We start from the raw sequence: 21991 nt of genomic DNA on the forward strand, positions 1-21991 counted from the left end.
CCTTTTGTCCCCTGCTTTCCCCCCAGCACCTGAACAGGCAGGTAATAACTGTTAGCCGATTGAATAAATTAATGTTCAAGCCTTAGTATAAAAACAGATGCCAAGACACTGCAAGTTATTACTGTCTGATCACCTGGTAAGGTATATAATATGAATTTACTACATTTTGGATATAGCCATGGTTTTTTTTTTGTTTTTGTTTGTTTGTTTGTTTGTTTGTTTTTTGCGGTACGCGGGCCTCTCACTGCTGTGGCATCTCCCGTTGCGGAGCACAGGCTCCAGGCGCGCAGGCCAGCGGCCATGGCTCACGGGCCCAGCTGCTCCGCGGCATGTGGGATCTTCCCGGACCCGGGCACGAACCCGCGTCCCTTGCATCAGCAGGCGGACTCTCAACCACTGCGCCACCAGGGAAGCCCTAGTCATGTTTTTAATATTACCAAAATGTTCCAGAAATATCTGGGTGCCGAAGATAATCTCTTCCTGCCTACAGAATAGCCATGTGGTTCTGGTCAGTCACATAGCTCTCAGGGTGTTGGTTTCTTCAGCTTTTAAAGGAGGGAATTGAATTTTTTTTTTTTTTTGCCGTGCTCCACAGCATGCAGGATCTTAGTTCCCAACCAGGGATCAAACCCGTGCCCCCTGCAGTGGAAGCCTAGAGTCTTAACCACTGGACCTCCAGGAAAGTCCCTGAATTCAAAGATTTTCATAATCTCTTGCAATTTAAAATGCCTTTGATTTTTGTGTGAACTTCAGCTCTTTCCCTTTCTCAAAACACGGACAGACTTGCTTTTCCTGGATAGTTCTTTATTTGATCTGGCTTTCAGATCGGGAGTTTGGTATCGACATGTCCACACTGCTATATTTAAAATAGATAACCAACAAGGACCTCCTGTATAGCACAGGGAACTCTGCTCAATACTCTGTAATAACCTAAATGGGAAAAGAATTTGAAAAAGAATAGATACATGTATACGTATAACTAAATCATTTTCCTGTACACCTGAAACTAACACAACATTGTTAATCAACTATATTCCAATATAAAATAAAAAATTTTTAAATGTTATAGTTAACTTCACAGAAGAAACCTTCAGAGATGCTGGGAGAAGAATTCAGGCCTGGTGGGTGGGGCGGGAGAGTGGACCCAAATGAGATGGAACCAACTTCCTGGGCCGAATGGGGCAGAGGAGAGAGTGTGAGAGCCGGATTCTGAGGACAAACCTTGTCCCTGCCACTATGTTCTCTTTTCCTCTCTTGAGATCTGGGACAGGGGGCTTAGTGAAGTGTCCTTGGCTTTGGAAAGTAATGACAAGGAATGAAATTTCAAGTGCAGCACTAATATAGGATGAAGTCATTGCTATCGACTCTTAACAGGTTTTTAAGTGATTGGGTGTAAAGGTGGTTCACCCAGCCTTTGGGTGTAAAATTCTGAAAACAAATCAAATTGGAAGTTTATTTTAAAACTTCACCTTTCAGTATTTTAAAATTAAATTGAATTCACTTTTCAAAATATTTATTGTGTAGGTTTCAGATGCAACTCCTTATAACCTGCAATTACTTGTGTGTGACTCAAATTCCTCATTTGAGAATGGGAAAATTGCCGGCTTATGTAATTTTAAACTTTAATAATCTCAGCTCTCACTCGCAATCAGAAGATAGAAAATGGCGTACAAAAGCAAGGCAGTTCAAGTTTCTCAGCTTCAGGCCGGCCACTAACCCTCATCACGAATTGTTCAGAACCATTTTCCAACTCATTGACGACACTCTCCAGTTTCTGCTGAGTAATTCTGCAAATTACTGCCATCACCCCTGCTCCAAGTCCCTCCAAACAATGTGCCTTCAATGAGTAAACATTCACCGCTTGCTTCTATCACGCCCAAACCCCAAGTTAATATAACTTGAGTGTACACTTGAGCTTGTAAAGACCAGACCTAGAGAGAATGGCTTATAGACTGCTTATGTGGTTTTTTTTTAATTAATTTATTTTTTTTGTGGTACGCGGGCCTCTCACTGTTGTGGCCTCAAGACCCAACACAGAAAAAATAAATTAATAAACTCCTACCCCCAACATCTTCTTAAAAAAAAAAAAAGAAAAAAAAATCCTGATGCCAAACAGACTGACAGATATAGAGAGCAAACTAGTGGTTACCAGTGGGGAGAGGGAAGGGTAAGGGGATTAAGAGATATAAGCTACTATGTATCAAATAAATCAGCCACAAGGATATATTGTACAACACAAGGAATATAGCCAATATTTTGTAATAACTATAAATGGAGTATAACCTTTAAAAATAGTGAATCAGGGGCTTCCCTGGTGGTGCAGTGGTTGAGAGTCTGCCTGCCGATGCAGGGGACACGGGTTCGTGCCCCGGTCCGGGAAGATCCCACATACCGCGGAGCGGCTGGGCCCGTGAGCCATGGCCACTGAGCCTGCGCGTCCGGAGCCTGTGCTCCGCAACGGGAGAGGCCACAACAGTGAGAGGCCTGCGTACCGCAAAAAAAAAAAAAAAAAGAATAAAAAAAAATAGAGAGGGCTTCCCTGGTGGCACAGTGGTTGAGAGTCCGCCTGCTGATGCAGGGGACACGGGTTCGTGCCCCGGTCCGGGAAGGTCCCACATGCCGTGGAGCGGCTGGGCCAGTGAGCCATGGCCGCTGAGCCTGTGCTCCGCAACGGGAGAGGCCACAACAGTGAGAGGCCCGCGTACCGCAAAAAAAAAAAAAAAAAAAAAAATAGTGAATCACTATGTTGTACACCTGTAACTTATAAAATGTACATCAACTGTATCTCGATAATAATAATAATAAAAGACTGATGCCATTGGGTTTCTGAGAAGGCCTGAGGTTTCCGCCTGCCTAGAGTCCACTCAGAACCTCGGGGTCAGTTCATTCCACCCAGGCTTCTCGTCCTTGTCACTCAGACGCACCCCCCAATGCAAGCCCTCTGCTCACCCAGGCTTCATGCTCTGTCTCTCATTCCCTCCTGGCATGGCTGTCCCCACACTCAGCTCTTTCCATGGCTCCTCTTGCACTGGATGAATGGGCATCAGAGTCCTCTGATGATGGGGGTCAGGAGTCCCTCCATCTCCTCACAGAGCAATTCCTCCCACTTCCTTCATACTGATGCCTGACTACCTGAAGCAAGAGTCATAAACCTGTAGTCTTTTCAAGGGTCACGTGGAGGCTGCTCCTCTATCTTCATTTTCCCCGTTTCTGAGCTTGGGTCTGAAAATGGAATGAGGAAGAAGAGATCAGAAGTGAGAGGAGAGGTGGCATTCCAAATACTATTTGTGTTCTCCACTGTGTGGGCCACTGTCATGGAACTAAACCATTAGCTTCTTGACCTCGTTACTCTCAGCTTCTAAAGCCTTGGTCAGTCCTCCAGATCGACGGGAAGTTTTGGTTCCTGTGCACATCATAACCTTAAGTCCCACCTTCATCCTGGGAGGCTCCACTCACAATGTGGGGACTCAGGGAACACAGGGTCTTATAGGCTTGACTTCCTCCACTTCAGGGATCGTCACCCCCCCCTCCCCATTTCCATCACCCTCAGCCATGCACACCCACTCCCATCGGTAAGAATCCCCCCTCCTCCGAGATCTTCAGCTCCTACATCTCACTCTCCTCCCGGTCTCTCCCTCCCTCAAGCCCACCTCACCTGCTTTGCAACCTCATCGAGATCCTCACACGAGTCTGGAACCTCGGCCTCATCCTCACTTTATCTCTCAGTCTAATGAGTCTTTGTTCAGATTTATTCTTTACTTTCTATCCTCCCTTAATCTGTGCTCCAATCCTTGTCCGAAATCCACCCGCCTTCCACCTGAACTGTTTCAGTATCTCTGAAAGGACCTCCCCACTTCTAGTTTTCTCTTTGCACATTCACTTTAACCTAATTCCCCGGGATGCCTTGAACACTCTGTCCTACGGCAGGAAAATCTACCTGTTCTCCCAGGTGACTGAGGGCACTCTCTATTGTACTGACATCCCCCCATCCAGTCTCGCTGCAATTGTCCTGTTTTACATCAGTCTGCCTTTGGCCTTCTTCTCCTCACTTTCATGGAGATCTAGGGCTGTCTGTCGTCTCTAGAACATCTTCATTTCCTAGGTTCAGGGGTACTTTAGAGGATAGTTCCAAGTTCTCTTATAATATTTGACGTCTTGAACTCTGACATTAAAATGGGACAAATTGACTTTGGCGATTACAGCTTTCAAACAAAGCCACAAAGTAGAAAACCCAGGAACATGACAAATAATTATGATACTAAAACCTCATAGTCATATATTACCTTTATTATTCGCAAAGGGATCTCTGTCTATTAACCTATGTGATCCTTATAGCAGTTCAGGAAGTAACACTCTTTCCTTTTTATAGATGAAAAATGAAACACAGTGAAGTAAAGTGACTTTGTTTACATATCTGGCTTAGGAGCAGAAGCTTGGCATTTCAAAAGCCAAGCACACGTTTCTTAAATCTAAATCTTATGCTTCCTTTTATACCCTGTTGGCTTAAAAATATATCTAAGTTTACTCCATAGGGGAAAAAGGCCAGCAAGACTCGAATTAAAGTCTAAGGCTTTGTGACCCAGAAAACACCCTGTTCTTGGAGGTAATAGTCTAGGGACATCATGCTTTCCCCCTATTCTTGAACCATCCTAAAGTTCAAGCAAGGGCATGGTTATCAAAATACCAGCTCTAATTTTAGATGGGACAAGAGGGGGAACAGGCAGTGAGGTGAGGTTTAATCAAAAGTGCTATCACTTAGGGACGTTACTAAGTCAGTTATCAGGCTCCCAGTGGGTCTGGCACATCTGACCTCAGTATCTGGGGAACACGTGGTGCAGGATCCCGGCTTCTGGTCACCAGGTGGATGACTCCGAGCTACGGCTGCTGAAAGCCTGTTGGAAACAGAATTCCAAGACCCAGTAGGAGCCCAGAAATCCTTCCACACACTCTGTAAATAGCATGTGATAACTACTTATATCAAACCAGAACAGTACCTGGGTATTTTCCTGACCTATAAAGTGTGGGTACTCAGGGGACAGAATAAATGCCTTATCAAGAAAACATAACATTTATCCTGTTTTCAGAGTCTTTTTAAAGGTGTCTTTAGAAAGGAAGTTCACCTGTTTTCTTGTTTGTTTAATTTTTTTATGTTGGAGTATGGTTGATTTACAATGTTGTGTTAGTTTCAGGTACACAGCAAAGTGAATCAGTTATATATATATATATATTTTTTCAGATTCTCTCCCAATATAGGTTATTATAAGATGTTGAATAGAGTTCCTTGTGCTATACAGTAGGTCCTTGTTGATTATCTGTTTTACATACAGTAGTTCACTGGTTTTTTTGTTTTTTTATTTGCGCTACGCGGGCCTCTCACTGTTGTGGCCTCTCCCGTTGTGGAGCACAGGCTCCGGACGCGCAGGCTCAGCGGCCATGGCTCATGGGCCCAGCCGCTCTGCGGCATGTGGGATCTTCCCGGACCGGGGCACGAACCCGTGTCCCCTGCATCGGCAGGCGGACTTTCAACCACTGTGCCACCAGGGAAGCCCAGTTCACTGTTTTTAAGGTGAACTTTGTTACGAAAAGTCCAGGGTGGGAGTAGAAACAGTTGAACAACTTGATTGAGTACTTGGGCCTAGGTCTGAGCAACGGGATATACAAATTATTCCCTTACATCTGACCTCAGAGACCAAGTTGACTCCTGGCCAGAGCTGTAGGAATTGATACTTAGGCACCTGAAGCCAGAGACCTAGTCAGTCAGAAGATTTCAGGTGGCTTCAACCACAGATTCATCACTGACAGGAAATTTTACCACAACTGTACAGGAAAACCTCATTCCCAGCAAATAGGATCCCTATTTTGGGTTGTCTTGAACATGCACTAGCCCTGGAAATGAGGACACAGAGTTGGAAAGTCCTGGGGTCTTCTCCAGCTCCGAGAAGGTTGAGAAGCCCAGGTCCAAGCTGGAGGATGCTATGAGAAATGGGACTGCCCTTCGGTCATCCTGGTGGCTTGTTTCGGCATCGGGCAGGTTCTAGGGGGTCACTGCCTTCTCTGGTTTCTGAGGACTCCTCTGGGTCTTGGGAAACTCAGTCTCTTCCCCAAAATGACTTCAGGGTGTGTGTTTTAGGGCTGCTGGGGGATGAGAGATGCCTGGAAAGACCAGAAGGGAATTGGACTCCACGGGTCTGGGGGGACTGGGATGCCTGTAATACTGGTGCTGTCTCCCTGGCTGTTCCCTTTGGGGGGACCTGTACCTTAGTTATTGAGGGCCACAGTGCTCGGACCCTTCCCAGCACACAAGAAGGTGAATACTTTCAAGAATGCTTGAAGCCATCCAAAGGCCTAACTGGGTAGATTCTGGAAGACATTAGAGTGTTCCCTGCCTGAATGTGGTGACCGGAGAGGTGACCATCAGGCTTACTTCCTCTTAGGCCTTGACCAGGTAAAACTATTCAATCTTGATGGGAAATACGTTCCTAAATAGCGCCCCCACCCCCTGACCCACACAAATGACACTGTCTTTAGCTCTCTGTCTAAAAATGTGGTTATTAATAAGGGGGAAATCCATCCTCAGATTAAACCTTCCTCTTGGAAGCTCAAATATATGCACGATACATGAGTTGTTGCCCCATTTTCTCTGAGGGACAGCCTCCTACATCTCTCTGAGAGCCTGAAATAGCCATGAGCATGTGCCAGTCTTTATCTGCTTAAGACCCTGGGCCAGGAAACTCAACACAAAACAGAACAGTGGCTTCTAGTTTTCTACTCTTTAAGGAAGCACATAGTGGAAAAGATTAAGTTGACCCAAGGGCACAGTGGCTTCCCTCTGCCCTGGTGGTATGGACCATAGAGCCCTCTTACTCCAAGTGCCAAGGGACAATGGAGCAGGGCTTCTATGGGGCCTGGGGGATAGGAGTCACCCTCGGAGCTCTCTGGCTTATTGTACTTTATACTATAAGCCATTATTTATGTACACACTTATGGATGACCTCTAGATATTTGACTGCCTATTAGGTTCCCAGTGCAGTCTGAGGGAATTAAAAGTGGATTTTAAAAAGTATAATCACTTTAAAAAACTATTTGGCAGCTTCTTAAAAAGTTAAGTTCACTGGGCTTCCCTGGTGGTGCAGTGATTGAGAGCCCGCCTGCCAATGCAGGGGACACGGGTTTGTGCCCCAGTCTGGGAAGATCCCACATGCCGTGGAGCGGCTGGGCCCGTGAGCCATGGTCGTTAAGCCTGCGTGTCCGGAGCCTGTGCTCCGCAACGGGAGAGGCCACAACAATGAGAGGCCCGCATACCGCAAAAAAAAAAAAAAAAAAAAGTTAAGTTCACATCTATCCTATTAGCCAACAATTCTTCCCCTAGGTATTTATCCAAGAAAAATGAACACTTATGTCCACTTAAATCCTTGTATAGGAATGTTCTTAGCAGCTTTATTTATAATAGACAAAGCCTGGAAACAGCCCAGATGTCCTCCCAGAGAAAAATGGGTAAGCAAATAGTGGTGCATTCATGCCATGGAATACAGCTTAGCAATAAAAAGAGATGAACTCCTCTTACAGGCAAAAACACAGACAAATGCCCCCCAGTATTATGCTGAGTAAAAGAGGAAATATTGTGTTGTGTTGTGCATGCTGCGTGCACAAGAAGAGTGCATGCAGTGTGATTCCATTTAATGAAATTCTAGACAAAATGAACTCATGATAATAAAAATCAGATCAGCAGTTGTTTGTGGTGGGAGTGAGAGGTGACCGGGAAAGGGCACAGAGGAACTCTCTAGGGTGCTAGAAATGTTCTGTGTCTCCATATGGATTAGTTAAAACTGTTTCAGTGGCACACTTAAGATCTGAGCGTTTCAGATCTTATAGCATTTCAGATCTCTATAAAGAAAAAGAAAATGTGGATTTAAAGATTACAGGGATATTACTCCCAGGTATTGCTCAAAATTGGCTTTCTCTTTCCCTTTGTTTTTCAGTTTCTATGACTTATCTTCAAGCTCACTGATTCTTTGCTCAGTTATTTCCACTCTACTCATGAGACCATAGAAGGCATTTTTCATTTTTGTTACATCAGGTTTCTTTTTTTTTCCTTGTGGCAAAATATAACATAAAATTTACCATTTTAAAGTGTGCATTACAGTGGCATTAGTATATTCATAATGTTGTACAACCATCACTACCATACATTTCCAGACTTTTTCATTTTTGCAACAGAAACTTTGTACCCATTAAATAATAATTCTTCATACCCCCTCCTCCCCAGCCCCTGGTAAACTCTAATCAATTTTCTATCTCTATGAATTTGCCTATCCCAGGTACCTCATGTAAGTAGAATCATACAATTTTTGTCCTTTTGTGCCTGAGTAACTTTGGATTCCGTCCTGGGTATTGTGAATGTCATATTGTGCAGACTCTGGATTCTATCATAGTCTTCTAAAGAACGTTAACAATTTTGTTTTAATTGCTAATTAAGTATATTGGCCTTAAACTTCAAACTCTGACTGTTGGCAGCCACTCAAATCTCCATTCAGTCCTTTTATCTTTAGCTGGTTTGCTTGCAGGCCGTCCTACCCATGCATCCTGGTTCAGGGAGATTTGGACAAAAGTTTGTACACAGAATTTGTGGCTCTTCCCCTCTGGGTCTCTACTTTCTATCATTATCTCCCTTCACATTTTAGTGGCAGTGATTGCCCTGAACTCTGTCCTCTGAACAGTGGTCCCCAACCCCTGGGATCTAATGCCTAATGATATGAGGTGGAGCTGATGTAATAATAATAGAAATAAAGTGCACAATAAATGTGATGCGTTGGAATTATCCCAAACCATCCCTCCACCCGGCCTGGTCTGTGGAAAAATTGTCTTCCACGAAACCGGTCCCCGCTGCCAAAATGTTGGGGACCGCTCCCTTCGAGGTCAAGAAAGGCCTCATTTAGTCTGAGACCTGAAGGATTAACAAGTATCTAAGGACTCCAGAGAACAGCATTCCTGGAGGTAGGATCAGCATATACATGAGTCCTGAGGAAGGAATAAGCTTGATGTATTCAAGGAACTAAAAAGGGGCCGTTGTGGATCTCGTATAATGAGTAAAAATGAGAAAGGCATAAAGCTGGGCGAGAGCCAGACTGGAGGTCTGCATCTATAGGCCATTTAGTGGGTGTTTGTTACACATGAGATTACCAATTTTAGGTGTGTTAAAAAATTGTCACAAGTGTTTTAAGAATTTTACATTAATAATTTTTGCAATGGGTGACATAGTATACTGACTTTCATCTAAGATTTCTGTATCTGGCTCGGTGAGAGATTGTCTAAGCTGGGGTTTCCATATATAGCTAGTTTCTTTTCTTATACTCTATTTTTGCTTAATTAAAAAACCTCAGCTTGTCATCAGGAATGGCAGCAAGGGTTTGAAGGCTCAGATAGATGCTTTTGGATATTCCAGTGGAACATAGGCAGAGAGATTATAGGATGATTGCCCAATAAAGATCACTTTTAAAGTTCCATTGGACTAAGTCAACAAACCTTTCAAGGCTTTAGGGCTTTGTCTATATCCAATGCTATTCTGACAACTGGCCTTTCTTGCTTGTTGCAGATAATTCCCAGTTGTTAATAAGCAACTATTCAAAGTTCAGATTTTGTTACGTCTACTGTTCAAATTTACACAGATATACACCAGGCAGAAACTGTCACAACTTTTACTTTGTAAGCTGCCTGCAATGCTTATAAAGACATGGAGTGTGGCATACCCAGAGACAGTGCCCCTGGGCACCAGCCATCCATTCCTTTGGCACAAGTGGGGCTCACCAGCCACGTCTGGGCCTCAGCAGGCATTCACCTCCCCTTCCACTTCTTCTTACAGATAGTTCCTGAGTTCCACAGGAGGTGTCCCACTTTTGCTCCAGCAGCTGACTCTTGTGGCTGCCTCACATTACCCTTGATTTTTCTTCTCTCACGCTAGAGCCTAGCTTATTATTGTTGAGTCTATTTAAAAAAAAAAAAAAATTCCTGAGTAAATAGTATTAGTACTAAAATTATTTCGTTAAAGGCAGTGAATTTGATTTGAAGATTCAAATCAAATTGCTGAATTTCTTTAACAAAGTTTTGGCAAATTTTCACTCACTGAAGGTATATGAATCTCTGTTTCATTCATTAACAAATATTTTGCCAATTTAACAGAAGAAAATGGCATTCATTTTGCTATATTAATTTTCCGTTCTTTATGTTTTAGTAAGGTTAATCTTTTTTCGTATATTTTTGTACATGTATATATTTTTTCTTGTCCTTTGCCAATTTTCTCTTCAGTTATTGCTTGATTTATCAGAACTATTTCTGCTGAAAATATCAATGAGCCATCACATGAGTTACGAATGTTTTCTTTTTTTGCTATTGTATTTAATATTTGTTTATGGCATTATGGGTGTTTAAAAACATTTATATAGTAAACTGTATCACTCCTTTCCCTTATGGTTATTTGTTTTTATTTATAAAGGAAAATTCAGCTTTTTTCCCCTAATTTTTAATGTCATATTTGTCTTTAAATTTCTTCATGTAGGGAATAGATTTGTTTTATAGTGAAATGTTTTATATTTCTTTTCATACAGGACCTGTACATGTATAATTAAGGTGCATTTCTAGTATTTTTTAGTTACAGTTATTGTGAATGGAGTCTTTTTTCCATGTATATATATAATATTTCATTTTTACCATTATAAAGGAAAGCTATTTTTCTATATTTAGCTGTTTTACTGAACTCTTTACTTAGTTGAAATAGTTATTTGCTGATCTTCTTAGATATAATAATTATCTACTGATATAATTTACAACCATTGTGATGTCATATCCTTATATCTAATAATTGTACCTTTTATAACTGTTTCCTCTTTTATTTGTGTGGACTAAAGCTTCCAGAACAGGTTAAAATAAACATGATGAGAGTGGACATCCTTATCTTGTTTCTGCTTTTTAATGCCATATCTCTGATGTTACACTGTCATTTAAAATGTTGGCTGTTCATGTGTTTTTATGATGTTAAGATAGTATTTTTATTGCTACTTATGAGTTCTTTCAAAAATCAGGAATGGGTGTTGGTATCCTTCTAAAGACTTAATTTAGAATGCTTAAGACAAATTAATCAAAACAACTATGTTTTATCATATTTCACTTATTGAAATAATATATTAATACATTTCTTAAACACTTATCCTTTCTGGGATAAAGACTACTTGATTTTAGATTGTTATCCCTTGAGTATATATTTGAACTTGTTTTCCTAGTGGTTTGTTAAAAAAATTTTTACACCTAGTTTAAAAATGTGAAGGATCATACACTAAAAGAGAAAACTCTAGATCAATCCCAGGTTTTAAAATTCAGGATATGCTAGTTTCATAATATGTTCTTGGTAGGTGTTCATCATTTTGTTTCCCCTCTACAGATACAGCATGGGAATTGATGACTCTGTGAAAGTTTGAAAGAAGTTGCCTGTAAATTGTGCTCCACAGCACGGAGCCTTTGAGGAGAAATTCCTTGAGTGCCTTTTCTCTCTTTCTTTGTCATTGGCCAGTTCAAGTTTCCTATTTACTGAGTCAATATTGGGTAACTTGTATTCTCCATGAAATACTCTGCTTCATCAAAATATTAAAACGTTTAGCATTAGATCGTGCAAGTGTGCGCCTGTAATTGCAAAATACCCACACTTGTTGCCCTGTCATTAACCTTCTTAATCTTGTTCATGTGCTTTCTCTTTTGTAAGCCAAAGGGTTCACTGTATACCTCTCTATCTTGTTACTTAAAATTCAAGTCATATTTATATATCAGCTATATTATCTCTGATTTTACTCTTTATCGATATATGCTATCATCTTTATCTTTCTACCCTAGCAGAATTAGTGTCCCACCTCCTCCCCCCTCCCCAGGCCATAACTCTTCATTTTAGAAATTTCCTAGGATATTCTGGTCTGTGAAATTTCCTTTTCTGGTTAAAAAAAAAATCCTGGTAGTATTTTCACTGATATCACTTTAAATATGTGGACGCCAAGAGCAGGGCATGATTTCCATTTGCCCAAGCCTTCCTTTGGGTTTTTCAGGAGTGCTTTAAATTTTCCTTCTTAAAGATTTTATACATAACCCTTAAATTTATTCCTTTTATCTTAAAAAAAAATTCCCATTATCTCTTTTGTTGCTATTGTAAATGAAGGTTTTTCCCCCTGTGATAGCTCCTAATCAGTTTTCTTGTGTATGTCAAAACCGTTGATTTATTAGTCTTCTATCTGGTCATATTAGTGAATTCCCTTGTTAATTAGCAAGTTGATACTTCTCTTGGGTTTTTTGGAGATTAATCACATCATCAGCAAATGCTGATTCCACTTTTTATATCTATCTATCTTTCATCTATCTATCTATCCATCCATCCATCTGCCTATCCATCTATCTATCATCTATATTTTTACCTAATTCCATTAGACCTCAACTTCCAAAACAATGTCAAGTAGCAGTGGTGACAGTAGAGTTAATTTCCTCATTCTTGATGATAATGCGAATACTTCTAGTGTTTTCCTGTTTAGCTTAATGACGGCTTGTGGGTTGAGGAAGCTATATTTTAATTCATGGGCATTTTCATGGGATGCTGGGAGGTGATTCAGTTATACTTCATTCACTGCTAGTTTAATCCAGAAACCTGATGAATTTAAATGTATACAAGGACTTTTTCCTTGATTTATAGACCTGCCTGATTTCTGAGCACAATTTTGAAAAACATGTTTTTCAGAGGGGAAAAAAAAGGACATAAATGAAACAGATGTTCATGAAATACAAAGCACTAGGCAGAGGAAGAAGCTTTTTGTTTTACCTGGTGTAAAGAATGTCTCATCGAATGTAGCCAGGTGAATAATGACTCAGGCTAATGGAGAAGTTAAATAACTTCTGTTTTAAGCTGCTTATTTAACAGCCGTGTACAAACCACATCAACTGATCCATTTGGGACAGGCTATTAGGAAAATGATTGTTAACGACACATGTATTCATTTGAATTCAGAATTCATGCTGTAATCATAAATCAATTCAAACCCAGCAGATACCTTGCTATATTTATCCTAATGAAGTTTGATCTTGTTATGGACCAAGTGTTCTTCAAGAAACGTAAAGCAGAAAGTATACTTTAGAGTGTTGTGGATATACATGTCATATTTCAACTGGCCATTGCCTTTTGAATAGTCCTTCTATATTTGGAGACATTCCACTTGCGTCCTGCTTCCGTAACAGATGAATCAGAATGCTGTTTCTCTGCCTTTCTTGAACTAGGGCAGTGGCATGTGACCCAGCCTCTGCCAACGAACCTACCACACAGGCCTTCCTTTTAGAGCAGCTGACGTGTGGAATTGCTTCCCCTCAAGGCTGGCTGAGTGGGATGAATAAGCAGCAGCTTTTAGGGGCATCAGTGGCAGTGATTCTAACAGTGAGGTCCTTCACCCAGGACTGTGCCTGCAATCCATCCACAGTTCTCGGAGTTCTTTAGGAATTCTGGAACGTTACCTGATATCCTCTAAGAAATTGCTTCTCTGCTCAAGCTAGCTAAGGTGGACTCTGTGCTTTGTAGCCAAGAACCCTTGTCAGCAGCAGCTGGCCCAGAAGGGAAAAGACCATTGAGACTACAGTTCATCAAAAGCATAGTGGGGGCCTTCCCTGGTGGCGCAGTGGTTGAGAGTCCGCCTGCCGATGCAGGGGACACGGGTTCGTGCCCCGGTCTGGGAAGATCCCACATGCCGCGGAGTAGCTAGGCCCGTGAGCCATGGCCGCTGAGCCTGTGCGTCCGGAGACTGCTCCACAATGGGAGAGGCCACAACAGTGAGAGGCCTGCATAATGCAAGAAAAAAAAAAAAAAAAGCATAGTGGGAAGCTGAATTTCAAACCCTGAATATTTTTGCTCGTTAGGTAGAAACTCTAGGAGCATGTCTGAACAAGTTAAAAAAAGGAAACCTAAGTTGGCCAGCTCTACCTTTGTCGGAACATGGTCTATGTATAATTTTGTATGATGTCAAACAGTAAGTTCAGTTGATTTGTTTACGGTCATTAAATCTGCCCTTTGTTTGGTACCCAGGCAATAAGCTTGTAACTTAGGGCACACTGTAGATTCCTAATTCATTTTGAATCAGGGCCAGAATAAATTTAAAAATGCAGATAAACAAAACTCGTGTACTTATAACTTGCCAAGTAAATACGCCAGTCTGCCGGTTCTTGAAATTTAGTTTCTGGGATGTGCCTTTTATGCTTCTTCATCTTGGACGGTGACTGGAGAGAAACACGTGACCACATTTCTGATACAGCGTATAGTTTCCAAAATGTAACCCTCTCAGCATCTCCCTGTGGTTAGACTTCTTCCTCTACTTCCTTCCATTAAACAGGATACACCCATGGCTTTTCCAACTTACTTAGTGACATTTTGACATGAGAACAGAGAGCAGATCAACTAGGATTAGAATTCCTAAAGGCCTCCTACTTTGTTGGAAAAGAAAAATCTTCTCTGTGGTAGAATTTGTTACATAAAATGCTGTCTGTAAAGTGGAAGATATAACTAACCAAACTGCCTCTAACCTGAAAGAGGGTAGCATGCATATCACTCAGGTGGGGTGGGCTTGTAGGGGAAAGGGATCAGGCCTTTTTCCAATAAGCAAGTATTGCCTCTGTTTGGACCAGATCAAGAGTAGTTCCATTGAAGCTTAGCGAGACTGAGGAATATGGCCAAGCTGACAGCCTAGCAGGTGGCAGGAACAGGTGTTAAACCTAAGTCTGACTGACTGCAGAGCCTGTGCTCTTTTCTGAGCACCCTCTCTCCCCCCTCCACCTCTCCCCCCAAACCTCCACCCCTAAGTCTCTGCCTCGTGCTGGCCTGGACGTGGCACTGCCTTTGCAAGGCCATTGTCTCTTCATTCTACCCGTGGCATGCTGGCTGGGGGCAGATACAGCTCTCTGTCCACTGAATAGGAACTTGACTCTTAACACCTTTAAGGCTTTCTCTGAATTTCCAGGAAACAGATTTCTGTAGGATGGAGGCGTTCCCAGGACAAGCTTCTTAGAGAAATACATCCTCCGGGTTTTGAATAACCACAAATGACAAATTCTCTAATTCAACTTCTTTCTCAAATTTGTACTGCAGACCACTCCCTCATAATTTTCTGAACGTTAGGGAAATGAAAAGGTGGCAATTCCAGCATCAAGGAAGGCAAGCTCTGAAGACACAGCAAACTTTTTTTTTTCCTTTTTAGTTAAATGCATTCTTTCCCCTTCTTTCCAGTTTCTTATTTTAACCTCCAGTTATAAACAGGCAGAGATGTTGTAAAATTTTGACAAGAAACAGCACAGTTTCAAACGCATTGGCCTCTGAAGGCTAAAGGACTCCAAATTAAATCAACTACCTTTTAAATTACTTAATCAAATCATAGCTTAACGAGAACATGGCTATTAACCAGAATGGGGTCTGTGTATCTGGGTGAATCAGAGCCATTTTATCTTTTTTTTCCCACAAGCTTTTGAGTTAGGGGTTGAGCTGTGCAACCTTTCCTTCCACGAGGATTTTCACCCCCAGTAGATTTCAGGAGAGGCTGCCACCCCCTCTAAGGGTCACCCAGGACCTGTCTGTAGCCCTGACGACAGGATGTCACTCTAAGTCTTCACTGCTTTAGACAGAGGCCATTTCCACTGGCATTTCCATCTAACTCTGCTCTTTGATGTCTGTGCTTTGCTGTTTACCGTCTGCTTCCCTGGATAGCCCGCGCCCCTTGTCTCAGAAGTTTCAGTCAGCACACCCCCCAGACGCAAACAGGCCCAGCTCCTGTCAATTCTGCCTTCACATCTGTCACCTCCTCTGCTCCTCTGTCACCACCTTGGTTCAGGCCTTTGTCACTTCCCGCCTGGATGATCTCAGAGCCTTGAAATGGTCTACCTCCTTCCTCTCTCACCCCTGTTCCTCACGGCTGCCAGGATGCTCCTTCAGTCCAGACCCCTGCTGACATGCCTTTCACCGCTTTTTATAACTTTCAGGATGAGGTGCAAACTCCTTACCATGCCCCCCCACCCGCGGAAAAAAATTTAAAAGCTCTTTCCTTGTTCTGGCGCCTGTGTTCTCATCCAAGCGCCATCCCTCGCACCTTCCTCACCCTGACTCCCCCTCCAGCCCTGTCCTCAAATTCCCTCTCGTTTCCAGCCCCTCCTCTCTCCCCTCCACCCGGCCAACACATAGGCTTCAGCATCAGGCTTGGGAAGCCTTCCCCGAGCTGCAGCGCTCTGCACGCGGTGCCCCTCCCATGTGCCCCGCTCCGCTCAGACGCCGTCACCGGGTTTGGCGTCACGCATTTATCTACTGCTTTGCCGGACTATGAAGAACCAGGGGGCAGTGTCTTACTCACCCTTGAATCCCAGAGGATGCCGAAGGCCTAGCACAGAGCAGGTATTGAATACATGTTTGGATGCTTGCTGACCAAGCGTCTCTCACCTCCTATTGCTCCGAGGACTCCTCCCATCTTGGACTCTGCTCCCCGGCTCTTCAGTCCGTACATCCAGCACCCTGGCAAAGGCCTTTACTCCCTGCTCTCACGGACAAGTATAAAGCGAGGACTTAAATCTCCCCCCTCGAGGCCTTTTCCTTTCCCCTTGCTTTGGTCCCTGGTGACACTCCATTTTTCAGACATTTCTAGCCTGTTGTCTATTTAGGAGACTTTGCCGTACTTATCTTTGAATCTCCAGGATCTGGTCCAGGTCTGCCTTGTAGAAGATGCTTGATCAGAAGGTAAAACACATCTTCACATCCAACATGAAGAGTCTAAGGTCAGGGAGGTTACTGACTCACCACCGTCACATAGCTGCTATCTAATGCAGCTGGTGTGAATTATATATATTCTGACTCCAGTCCCCTGCTCTGTGGCCTAGAACACCCTGTGATATTGGCGTGTGTGTTCTATTTCATATGAATAATATTAACTTCTGAGAGAAGATTTGGGCATTTGCTGTGGTTGACATGAGTCGGCTTTACAATACATGAGGATCAGCCTCTTTTTCCTCCTTCATTTCCTCTCATTGCTCCTGAAATTCCATTCTCCCTATTAATACTTTCCCAGAAAGTTAGCATATATATTTTAAATGTGCTTGCTTTAGTGCTACACTAGTTTGTAAAGTCTTTATTTTAACTCAGTTTGTAGACTCCCTGTGTATTAGTCAGGATAAGCTGAAGTGCTATGAAAATAGACCCAACAAGTAATGAGTGAAACACAATAGAAGCGTCTTTTTCACTCATGTAAAGTCCACGGTAGATGTTCCAGATCAGTGGAGTGACAGTCAGATGGCTTCCTCTCCTTGTCATTATTCAGTCTGACATTTGGCTCTGCTGTCTTTAAATCATAGCTTCCAAGCTTGCTGTGTTTGTGATATCCCTTTATCCGAGAAACTGGAAGGAGAAAAAACACGGGAGAGGTGTGCAAGAGGTTTTATGGTCTAGGTCAGGACGTAAGGTGATGAACCTGACCTGATTTTCCCTGAGCTATACTGGTTTTAAAACAGAAAGCTTCATATCCAGGGAAACCCCTCAGTCCTAGGACAGCAAGTACAGCTGGTCAACCTCCATGGAAGTGGTACACTAACCTCTACTCAGATCCCATTGGCTAGAGCTCGTCCGATGGTCACACCAGGCTGAAGAGGATGCTGGAAATGTAGTCCACCCATGTGTCCGGGAAGCAGTCTCACAAATATTTCTGCATAGACAGTTGGGGAGTATTTCTAATAGCTATAAGCACTGAAACAAGGAGCCTAAAAAGTGGCTTATAAGAAGAAATAGACACAGAGGGGTGGGAAAAGGACCCAAAATCTAGATGAGGAGGGGATGGTTGAATAAAGCCTTTGTTGGTGATTATTCAGCACATGGGGACCAGTTCCTGCATTTTCTACCATGCCCTTAGCCAGGGTTTGTTTAGAGTGGAGGTTTTCAAAATTAAGATGAAATACAATCTTGTTTCAAAATCTTACCTCTTTTCACCCACTTGTAGCTTATCAAGGATTCATTTGTGATGGTAGACCAGAACGACCTTCACTGGACTTCATCTACATGCAGCTTTCAGGAATACATCTGCTACTTCTGTTCTTGGAGAACCTTGCTTGATCATTGTCTTCTAGCAGACATGATTTGACCCATTGGTATTTAAATGCATCCTCTATTAATCATAGCGTCCTTTGCTGTAAGCTTTCTATATGCCAGCAATCTTGCCAAATGCTTCACTTACATTATTTCATTTTGTTCTCACAACAACACTTAGGTACTTTAATTTTCCCTCTATTATAGATAAAGAAACTGAGGCTGATAGACGTTAAGTGACTGGTGCATCACTACACACCTTTATGCTGCAGAATGAGAACTTAACTGCTTCCTGCCTCACTCCAACACCTGATTGCATGTACTGCACTAGAGAGACTCCTAAGGGGATTATGTTGTTAATTTGGGGATAAACTAAAATCTGCTCCAAGGATATTATATTTCTCTAGGATGGGATACAAGGACAGATAAGAAATGCATGCTCCAATAATATGCTTGTTAGGTACGTCCTGTGTTACAATATATTGTCTTATTTCTAGGAACACACTCATATTATCAGTGTGTGTGTGTGGTCAAGGCCAGAATCAGTCTGCAAATATTTATCATAAATATCATTTACGTAGTCAAGCATGTATATATATATAGGGGACACAGAATTGTGATATCCTGACACTCCTCCCTACCGCCCCTTCTAAGAACTCAGGTATTAGTCCCTCCAGGTTCTGGGAATGTTGGCAGCTGACAGCTCTTTGCTTAGCTCCTCTCTGGGACTTAGCTAGAGAGAGACAGCTTGCTCAAGGTCTTGCCCCCTTCCTGAGGGTAGCCCATGCCCAATATGACTGGTTGATGCAAGAGTACAAATGCCCTGTGTCCTTCGCCCAGTTTAGGACAACTTTGAAGACCATCTGTGATGGTTAATTCTGTGTTAACTTGACTGGGCCAGAGGATGCCCAGATAGCTGGTTAAACATTATTTTTGGGTCTGCCTGTGGGTGTTTCCGGAAAAGATTAACATTTGAATTGGTGGACTGAGGAAAACAGATGGCCCTCCCCAATGTGGGTGGGCATCATTCAATCTGCTGAAGATCTGAATAGAACAAAAAGGCAGAGGAAGGGAGAATTTGCAATATATATATATATATATGTAATTGGTTCTTTCTCTTTGGAGAACCCTGACTTATACACAATGCAAGCTCCAGACCTCCGTGTAGGATTGGCTGAGGCCCCTGTCGCTATTGCACTGCAGATCAGCTTCTCCCTGTGACCAACTATGCTGCCTACATGCCTCGACAGGTGATGACTCAGAGCAATCCCCCCAAATAAACTTTCCTGTGCGCCAATCTCCATCTCAGAGTTGGCTTCTTGGGAAACCTCATTTGCATTTTATGCCATGTGCAGTCTCCGTAATCTATGTAATCTTTATGATAAAGACTAGAACACAGATCCTTTCACACCCCCCCACACACAAATATGTTCCTTAAATAAGCATAGATTATTCACAAATAAATTATTTGCTGCTCACCACTCCTTCTGCAGTGGGACTACGGAGAGGGCATTTCTGGGTCTGCAGTGCGTCTCTGTGAGAGTGTGCGAATCTGCATGAAAGTGTTCATTTTGAGTTTTCTTTTTTTATATTTGCTATATCTCTTCCCTCCTGCCCCCTCTAACATTTATTATTAGACTGTGAAAATAAAACCAGGAATAGCAGTAGGGACAGGGTCAAAAAAGGCCAGCAGACACGTGGTTGGGTAAGAGCATGGATGTACTTTAGCAGAGACAGCATCCTGTAGATTTCACCTTCTGAAAAGTTCCTGATTCTGTCTACTTCCCGCCTTCCTCATTGTTTTCTCTTGGCTGCTTTATTCCACCAGACCTACCTAGATTACTACAGCACATCCCTGGCTTATTTCCTGTTTGCTGTCTTATTCCCTCCAAACAAATGTCCATGCTGTTTGGACGATATGGACAAATATGTCCAGTACATCCAGTGATCTGCACTGTCAGTCTAACTTGTTATCCTGCTTGTTTAAACCTCTGAGTGGCTCTGTGGCACAGAGTGCTAGCTGTGCTCCTAGGTTTATGCTCCCTTCCCCAGGATGAAGTTATAATTAGGAAACAGTGGGTACGTTTGACAGGCTCCTTTGTTTCTTGGTGTGACTACGTGATTAGCTCTTGCCAATGGAATGTTAGCAAACATGGTGCCAGTCACCTCTAGGCCATGGATTTTAAGAAATATATGTGGTTTGCCATGTTCTCTTCTCATCTCTTCTGGCTGGAAGCAGATAAGACCCTAGGGAGCCACAAGATGGAAGGAGTCTTAGTTTCCGAATCACCATGTGGAACAGAGCTGCCCACTGACCAGACTCTTCTGCTTCAAACTATTACATGAGCAAGAAATCATTTTCTGTTGAGTTTGAGCCAAAATGCGTATTGACATCTACCGGTTACAGCAGCTAACCCACCCAAACGAATAGACTGCTTGTGACTCTTATGAGCTATTTAAGCCCTGTAGTGTGGCTCACAAGCTCCTGCAGACGCAGCTCCTTCTTGCTTCTTCAGCCTCAGTGGGTAAGGCCTCAGGCTCTGGAGCTGGTCCACAGAGGGTTCACGTTTTAGCCCCCTCATCGGCTTTGTGACCTCGGATAAAGTACTTGAGTTCTTTCTGTTTCCCCTCCAGAAGAAGATAACATTTGTCAAGAGCTCTGAGAACTTACCCTGCTCCAGAGCTAGCTTGCCTTGCTTTCATGGATGCTGGCAGAAGACACGAGACTCCTAGGTCAGAGGAAAAGGGCTTTACCATTCGCAGCACGGCGGGTGACATGAACTTCATGTTTGTGTTGGTTCCCCTTGTCCTCCAAGATCCCCAGTGCGAATCGATGCAAGGCCAGGTTGATGGTGCACACGCAGTGCGTTCGCGTCACAGCTAAAAACCCTGAGCTTAGGAATCCCAACTCTTTTTAAATGGCTGTGAGCAAATCTGCCTGAACTTCGCTCCAGCAGGAAACATTATCCTTATTATAATAGACAAATATAATAAACAAACCTGCTTCTGCTCTGGAGGAGATAAAATCTCTGTCTGCCCAGGGAGCGGTGTCTCCCAACAATATTGCCTTCTCTTTGGATTATTACAAGGACTAAATCAGTTAGCACCTAGAGCTGTTTAGAATCATGCCTGGTACATAATAAACCTTCAATAATTGAGCTGTTGTTATCATGCCTCTCTATTCCACCTGCTTCTTTTTTTCTTTTTAATTTATTTTTTATTGCGGTAACATTGGTTTATAACATTATGTAAGTTTCATGTGTACTTTATATGTCTACTTCTATATACACTACACCGTGCTCACCACCAAAAACTTAGTTTCCATTTGTTACCATACAGTGGATTCCCTTTACCCTTCCCCTGTGGTAACCACTAATGTCTTCTCTGTATGTATGTTTCTGTTTTGGTTTAAAAATAATGGTTAGATGCCACGAAGTAGGTGGCAATGCTTTGACCGTATGTGTGTTGTCAGGTCCAAGGGCCTCTTCCATCCTTGTCCCTGGGTCAACGGGAGTGCTAACCTTCTCTCCTTTCATACAACACTCCACCTACTTCTCTACGTGAACCAATCTGAGCTGCTTTTACTCACTCAAACATGTCACACTTTCTTTTGCCTCTGGGCCTTCAAACTGATTCCTGTGTCTGGAGTATTCAACCCCACCACTCACCCCGTTCCTGCTTTTCCCTCACTTCTGTCCCCACCCATGAGCTTAGGTGCCCCTGCTCTGTGCTCACACCTCCGCTTACTCTCTTTCCCTCTCCTAGAACACTTGGCAACCCTCAGTGTTGATGTTGTTTACATTTCTTAAACTCCCCTGGAATGTAAGCTCTGGGAGGCTAGAGAAAATATGAAGCAGCAGAAAGGGCTCTGGCTAGCTT

General features: G+C 42.8%; 1 pseudogene; it reads right to left on the minus strand.

Annotated features, from left to right (window-relative positions):
- Positions 1 to 21521: 21521 nt before the first annotated feature.
- LOC136132405 (U6atac minor spliceosomal RNA) lies at positions 21522 to 21655 on the minus strand (annotated as a pseudogene).
- Positions 21656 to 21991: the final 336 nt, after the last annotated feature.

This window comes from Phocoena phocoena, chromosome 12 (genome assembly GCF_963924675.1).
Source record: "Phocoena phocoena chromosome 12, mPhoPho1.1, whole genome shotgun sequence".
Taxonomy (NCBI): Eukaryota; Metazoa; Chordata; class Mammalia; order Artiodactyla; family Phocoenidae; genus Phocoena; species Phocoena phocoena.